Here is a 7,038-nt window from a genome sequence, read left to right as displayed (position 1 = left end):
GAGCAGATGAGTTAATCATTTGGTTACTGCGTCTTACAACTGAATCTGTGCAACAGGCGACTGAGACAACAGTTTTTCTTCCTCTGTCTTTCAGTTGTTTACTGTTTGCAATCAGAGATACTCAGTCCCACATTATGGACGTTGACGCGGAACGTAGAACGCGGACTCACTGTGACTCTGACTGAATGACTAAAGATAAGAGACAAAAGCGGGATTCAGACAATTCTGAGAGGCCCTGATATTCCGTTCAGGTAGACAGAATGAATGGAGGACAAGCATTTAAGGCATGTCACAAAAAAATTGTATTTTACTTGCAAAAAAAAAACATCAGAAAAAAGAAAGAGAAATTGCCAGTCTTCTTGGGCTTCCCTCCAGTTCCATCAGAGTGTCAGGTTTTATTCTGGCTTAAAGCTCAAAATAACATTGAATGGAATAGCTCGTTTTTGTTGTTGTTTTTCAATTTGTGTGTGTTTTGTTTTTTGCTCAACCGTTTTCTTTTTTTTGTTGTTTTATTTTGTAGTCAACATTTCTGCACATTTTATCGCCCATTCGCTCATTCGCCTTTCCTTCTCGGGTCTGAGGCGCGCTAAACGCTTTGGGGCGTGGCGCCGGTGTAAAACAGCATGAAAACTCAGTCACAGCCAGCGCAAAAACATTTTGACACTAATTTCATTTTGTACATAGAAGAAAAGCAAGAGCTGTAGTTTTTTTTTTGCCAACCATTTTTTTTTTTGCCCCACGCTCTTGTGTCTCTCACTCTCAGTCTCTGTGCTCTGGTGGCGTCAAAGGATTTTCCGCCAGAACAAAAAGGTTGAAATAGAATTGTAGACAGCACAAAAGTAAGGGTAAAATGGAAAACACATTGCCATAGATTTTCTATCCCCAAGCGCATTTCGCTTTTGAAGTTTACGCTTCTGTTCGGTCTGTTTTAGGGTTTCTGGTGGAAGGAGGCAGGTGAGAGGAGAGGAGAGGAGAGGCTGTCGGTAGTCGGCAGCTGTTCCATGATTTACTAAATAAAAATTTATACCGCATACTAATTAAAATGCCATACGCAAAATAACTTTTAATTTGCCTAAAATAAAAGCCGCATGCATTTAATAATTAACATAATTTTCGGGGGCCACTCAACACGTTTACACCTTTAGGGAGCACCCAGGGGCATTTAACGCTTCGTTTTGTGGGCTCGCAAAGATTAACTGCCGTGAAAACATTTTGCATTTTTCCCGCAGAAGCCGAAAACAAAATAATGGAAAATGTAACAAGCCAGCCTCAAACCAGTTAGAACTTTACCTCACACTCTCTTTTCGGGGAATCACAAATTATATGCTAAAGTCTCTTTCAAGCTCTATAATCTGCCCTGCAACTATGAAATGACATTCGCTTAATGCTCGGGAGTGTAAAGCAAATAGGCTTATACGTTTTTCGCCCTGTTAAGAATCACAGTGGTGGCGAACAAGGCGAACGCTGAAAATTGTAAGTGACATTAAGAGGTCCGCGGGGAAAAGGCGACAACAGGAGAAAAACGCAGGCCAAGCCAAAATGCGCGCCATGAAGCAAAACAACGCGCAAGGCAACACGGCTTGGCTCCTTTGAGAACTCGGTTAATTTTCAATTTGTTGGCCAGACCAAAGAAAAAAAGGGCAAGACTAAAAGTGCTGTAAATGAGCTTGACACAAAAAAGTGAAACAAAAAGAGCATAAAGTGAAAGCAAGTTACTTTTCTCTTTTTGTTTGCCATTTTCACATTTCGATTGTCGATTCAAATGCGGTGCTGAGTGAGGTGGGCAAATGTATAGCACGCACAATTTGGTAGGGAAAACATAAATAGTAGCAACAGCAAGCATATGCCAAATGGGCTAGTGATTGAGAAGAGTGCTGAGAGGAGGGGAGAGCTGAGGAGAGAGGAACCATCCACACAATAAACAACACATGAATATGTAACCGAGAAAATGAAGTCATGTGCGGCACCTGTTCAGTGCATTTCATGTTCGTTTGTATTGTCGATGGTATTGTTGTTGATGTTACTATTGCTGTTGTTATTGTTACTATTGCTTTTGATGTTGTTGTGTTTGCTGCTGTTGTTGTTGTTGTCGTTGCTGCTTTTATCACAGCCAGCAACAGCAAGCGGACAACACCGACGTTTGCTGGCCAACGAATCGACGAAGTTGGCGGCGTGTCTATCGTCACAACATGAATTTTGTCCCCTCCTCCATCAGGCAATGTATTTCTCTTCCTCTCTCTCTCTCTATGTGTATGTGTGTGTTTGTAAACATGATTGGAAATTCGATCACAGCTGCACACGTAGAGCACATAAATCAGTCCAGGCTCATACCCCATGCTGAGCTGAGTCGGTTTCAAGCCTTCGAGGCACTCAGCCAGGAGACAATCACCCACACATACACACATACATACATCGGGTATTCAGTTCAGCTCAGTTGAGTTCACTCCAGCCTGTTGGCTATTGTAACGGGCGCACTCTATATCTTTGGGTTTTGTATACACACACACGCATACTTTCATGATTTGGGTCGGTTGTGTGATATGCTAAAGCTCTATCGACCGTTGTGCTGATAAATTAATTGAGCACTCGGTCATCGTTTATGTGAAGCAACAATTGATTGTTGCATTTATGTTCAAAAAGCACAAAATTAATATATTCATGAGACGAGTGCGTCCAGTAAATTGTCACGACAAACACTCAGCATGTCATGGAAATGAATCAACAATTGATTCTTGCTTTTTACATACACCATGGGTGATTTTACAATTTTGATGGACAACTTAAGGAGTCAAGAAGTGATATATTCATTACGCTTTTATTCAAAATTAAATTACAATCATCAAAATTAAAAATCAACACCATTCAATATTATTTTTTTACTAATACATATATAATATTTTTAAACTTTCATAACAAACAATTTTGAAATTCTCCATAGCTAACAAACCACAAAATTTCATTTTGCTTTAGCTAAACTAATTTTCAGCACACTTGTATTTATTTATGGCCAAAATCTTGATAACTTAATTATAAACTCTAAAACAATTAGCAAAATAAACAATAGGCTTAAATTATCATATCACATGCAGCTATTGACAGCAGGAGTGAATTATCAAATGGCCTACAAGGAGATGTCTCTTGAGTTGTGACGAAGCATAAATTTAAAGAGCCTAAATTGTGTCACATAAACTCTGAAGCCAAATTGTTATTATTGTTGGCTACATCAGGGAAATTATATAACACACATAAAACTCGCGAATGAAAACAAAAGAAAAGCTATATTTTGATAGCGGACTTTTTAATACTCTCCAAAATGAAATTTCTAATAAAATTTACTAGCATTTGATAATAAAATCATGCTTGGAAATTAACAACATGTTCTAAAGTTGGTTTATTTAATCAACAAAAGTCTGAATTTCATTCAAAACAATATTAATATTATGTTGTTTACAATTTTTCAAATCGTCTAAAAATTGTAATTTACCCAACGCATTTCGAGTGTGTTCTTTATAAAAAGTTGCATGTTTTTTTGGGCCTGACACTTCATTTTTATAGTCGTATAAATTGTGCAGAGGCGAATTGTTTTTAAAATAAAGAACATCAACTTTGGTTGATTATTTTGATGAGCATAGTACAGAACAGTGAACACACCACACATACACATGGCACACAAAAAATAAACACACACGCACACACTCACACACTCGTACGCTCACAGGACCTTCTTACAATAGTCAGCACATGTCAATGAATGAGACTGAGATTTTTATAGAGCGCGAGTCGAGGGAATGGGCCACACAAAATTGGCATATTTGCCATAGAAGCGACGAGCAATTCATTCATTTGCCGCAGACAAACAATCACAGTTGAAATAGGCACACACACACACACATGAAGAGGCGGGCATTCACATACACACACACTCACACACACGCAGATACTTACACATATGAATGCGCGTATTAACAAATGGATGTTTTTGGCAGCGGCAAATACGAGGCGGAAAGGGGCAGACTGCTCGGCAAAATGGGCTCACCGAATGGCAAAAAGGGAGGGAGAGAATGGAAAGAGAGGGGGAAACGGGAACTCGGCATTGCCAGTGGCGACGCCAATGCCACAAACAGCGACATATTTTCAAATCAGTGCAAAATGGTAACTTCCGCTCGTTAAGCAAGTGAAAAATTAACTCTCGACTGTAATTTGCTTATGCATGGCACGCTAAGGGATTCGGCAATCGCTGTGGCATGGGGATCAATGTGCTGAGGGAGGGTGGCTGGAAAGACGGATGAGGGGGCGTTAGCATTTTGCGCCGTTGATGAGGCGGAGCAACTGACAATGATGCGGCTTATGTGGCGGCATCATTGGCGGCGACAACAACAGCAGCAACAATAATGCTGGCGCCATAGTGCGCGTCTGGGCAGTAAATAAAAATAATTGCCTTCTGCTTCACTTCGTTGTCATTCTCGGCTTTTGCTTGTGTGCGTATGTGTGTGTGCCATAAAAGTGTCTATATCACATGAGCATGCGGCTTAAAACTCACGCACACTTCGCTCGCCCATAGTTCGAAGTAGTGTTCAGAGTCAGTTCCCTTTTTCGCCGACTTTGTAATAAATGATTACAATTGTATGGCCCCTCTTTGTATATATGTGTGTGTGTGTGTGTGTGACCGGGAAGTGCTGTGCCTGTGTATCAAATGGCCAGCACAATGCGTCAGGAGAGTGCTTCTCGATTTTTACTGTTAAATGAAACACGTGCCAAGGAAGCAATTTCAGTGCAATCAATGGCGCAAACTGTGCCTGCGGCTCTCACTTTCATCCCTGGTCAATTTTGCACATTTAAAATGGTACGAGACTCCCGACTAAACTTTCAACGTGTGCGCTGCCCTACATCATACTGTGTGTGTGTGTGTGTGAGTGTGTGCCACGACCACACTTTCAATTTGCCGCGGCAGTTTCCGGCCTTGGCTGCACTACTTTTTTTTTCTATGTTTTCTGTTCTCTTTCGTTGCTTCGCCTGAATTGATTCGCTGGCCTAACAACTCACAGTCGACGCCATGTATCGTCGGAGCTTGTTGAGGTGAAAGAGAGAGAGAGAGAGGTGAGAGCATTCTCAAACTTTGATTTTAAGCAACAGCTAGAACTTTAATCAGAAATTTACGTATGCTTTTTACTTAATCAGTTTTAACATACTATGCAATTTGTTCATTTCTTTTCTTTTGCAGCATAAATTCTTTTTACTGTTCTCTTTTAGCAGAATAATTTGCAAAAATGATTCCAACATAATGCATATAGTTGCATCATTTAACATAAACTGTTTCTATGAAATGGAAATATTAATTTCCTAGCAAGAAATTTGTTATTTCCGCAATGTTTGCTTCAAATACGATGAGGCAAACTTGGCTGTGCAAGGCCCGGAGGAGTGGTGGAGAGCAGGAGGGGGGAGTGTAAGAATTTTAATACGATAATAAATGGGTAGTCGCTGCACTCTACTTGCACATGGGCCTGATATTTTTTGTAATAAATTTCCAGCAGCAACTTTAGAGCTAACCGGATGACCTTTGGGGCTGCGCTGAAAAGTAGGCAACGAAAAGTTGTTCAACAAATTAAATTCCATCCGAAAGCCGTTCGCCGGAATTTATTCTATTTAATACAAAAAATAAACTGAAACTGTACATCGCACAAGTTTTTAGCTTCATTCGTGTTAAATAAACCTCAACTAGCAAACCAATTTGAAGCTCAAAAGGTCCTTCTAAATAGGCTTTAAAGCAGCTGTCTAGCTCAAGTGGTGAGGGTAGCTGCACTGCTTGGTTTAAGTGTGAATTCATTTGGTTAATTAGAGCTGGATTTCGAGATTACAATAGAGCTGCTGCTGTTGCCGTTGCCACCTACGAGTGTGGCATGTGGGAGTCGAGTGTTTGAGTCGTTGGAACCAGTTGGCAACGCATCACATTGCTTAACCAGCTGTCACGCTGTCCAAGTCTGCGGTTTCTACTACGATTTCGGTTGAATCGCTTAACGCACACACCCACTCGAGTTGTAGTTGAAGCTTAAACGTTTGCCTGTATGCCCGAGTGTGTATTAATGAGGTGTTGCTGTGCTCTGTTGTCATGGGATACGGTGCCGAAATCATTACATGTGCTCAGCTCCAATCCAAAGTTTGCTAATTTGACAACAAAAGCGTGACAGTAAATATTTTCCGAAATGCACAAAACAACAAAAAAAAGTGAAACAACGAGTAAAAAATGAATATTTTTTGTGTGTGTGTGTGGTCAGGCATAGGGCAAACTTTATGGCCACAAACACAAATTCCAACTACAACAACGATAATAACAATAACAAGAGAAAGTTTGCCATGCAAACAAGTTGCGAGAGATAGACTCCACCTGAAGCTCGAACGCTACAGAAGGTGCTAGAAAAGTGCGCTGATTTACATGTTGCCTGAACTGGACTCTCACGGCCACTAAATTAGAAGTTACTCGGCTGCTGATTTTGAGCCGGCAAACTGTGGTGCGGTGCTTTGCTGGTGATGGTGCTTCCATTTTATCTCAATTAAAACTTGTCCTTCAGCATGTCAGCACCGTGGCGAAGCGAGGCGAATGCCACCGACTGGCGCGCTCTTGGCCACTTGAAAGTTTATGCCTTATGAGCCGCAAATGGCCACAGGACACGAACATGGAACACGCTGTACACTCGCTCTGCCATTTGCCACCGCACTCTGCCGTTGCTCATAATAAAGACACACGGGCAAACGGTAGCCTAACTAAGCCTGTGTGCTGCAGTGTGAGTGCAAAACAAAAAGCACAAAAAAAATGTGCTGAGTCAACAGTGGCTACTAGAGAACTGCAGGCTGCTGGTTTTCCCAACGCGACTGCTATCCCTAATGCCGTGGAAGCGGTGTTGTGCGGCAGTGAAGGAAGCGGCAAACGTTGCCTCATCATTAGCATCAGCAGTACCCGGCATTCGCCACACCTACGCGTTTGTCTGCGGCATGGAGTCGCTGCGGCCAAGATGCGGTTTTCAGGTCTGGTTTGGTCCGAGA

Source organism: Drosophila sulfurigaster, chromosome 2R (genome assembly GCF_023558435.1).
Source record: "Drosophila sulfurigaster albostrigata strain 15112-1811.04 chromosome 2R, ASM2355843v2, whole genome shotgun sequence".
Classification (NCBI taxonomy): Eukaryota; Metazoa; Arthropoda; class Insecta; order Diptera; family Drosophilidae; genus Drosophila; species Drosophila sulfurigaster.
The sequence above is the reverse complement of the archived record's forward strand: the minus strand, read 5'-3'. Positions refer to the sequence as shown.